Source organism: Arachis ipaensis, chromosome B8, assembly GCF_059453495.1.
Source record: "Arachis ipaensis isolate K30076 ecotype BB chromosome B8, ASM5945349v1, whole genome shotgun sequence".
NCBI classification, from domain to species: domain Eukaryota; kingdom Viridiplantae; phylum Streptophyta; class Magnoliopsida; order Fabales; family Fabaceae; genus Arachis; species Arachis ipaensis.
Window position 1 is genome coordinate 45,266,603 of NC_142443.1, and position 959 is coordinate 45,267,561.

Sequence of the window (959 nt, forward strand, 5' to 3'; positions counted from 1 at the left end):
AGAATAGTTTCTGCATCTATTTCCTTGCTTGTGCCTTGTTGGTTGCATGACAGGGAGAAGAAGCGGGGCTTCAACTCCCTTTGATTCTGAACCGGAGAGGACCTTCCTTAGATTAAGGAGGGAAGCAAGAGGAAAAAGAGTAGTAGGTGATGAGGAGGAGGAGGAATACTTTGAACCAAACATGGAGGAGAATATGGAGAACCATCATGAAGAAGAAGCTCATAACCATGGCAGAGAAGGTCTAGCAAATCATGCTGGGCAAGAGAGAAGAGTTCTAGGCTCTTACATCAATTCAAACCCAAGAAACTATGGAAGTAGCATCCAAAAGCCAACCATACATGCCAACAACTTTGAACTGAAGCCACAACTTATCACTCTTGTTCAAAACAATTGTTCATTCGGAGGAGGTGTCCAAGAAGACCCTAATCATCATTTAACCACATTTCTGAGGATATGCGATACTGTGAAGTCTAATGGTGTTCATCCTGACACCTATAGGATGCTCCTATTTCCATTCTCACTCAAGGACAAAGCAGCCAAGTGGCTGGAGTCTTTTCTGAAGGAGAGTTTGACAACCTGGGAAGATGTGGTGAATAAATTCTTGGCAAGATTTTACCCTCCTCAACGAATCAATAGGTTGAGAGCTGAGATCCAAACTTTCAGGCAACAAGATGGTGAGACTCTTTATGAAGCATGGGAGAGGTTTAAGGATCTGACAAGGAGGTGTCCACCAGATATGTTCAACGAATGGGTGCAGCTGCATATCTTTTATGAAGGCCTGTCATATGAATCAAAGAAGGCAGTAGACCATTCATCCAGAGGATCTTTGAACAAGAAGAAGACCATTGAAGAAGCCATAGATGTCATTGAAACCGTAGCAGAGAATGACTATTTCTATGCTTCTGAAAGAGGCAACAATAGAGGAGTGATGGAGCTAAACAATGTGGATGCACTGCTGG

At 43.1% G+C, this 959-nt stretch overlaps 1 non-coding gene across 1 annotated transcript; it reads right to left on the bottom strand.

Moving 5' to 3' along the window:
- Positions 1-634: 634 nt before the first annotated feature.
- LOC148547895 (small nucleolar RNA R71) lies at positions 635-741 on the bottom strand. The gene has a single exon (XR_015897266.1). It is a non-coding gene; the product is annotated as a small nucleolar RNA R71 (small nucleolar RNA).
- Positions 742-959: the final 218 nt, after the last annotated feature.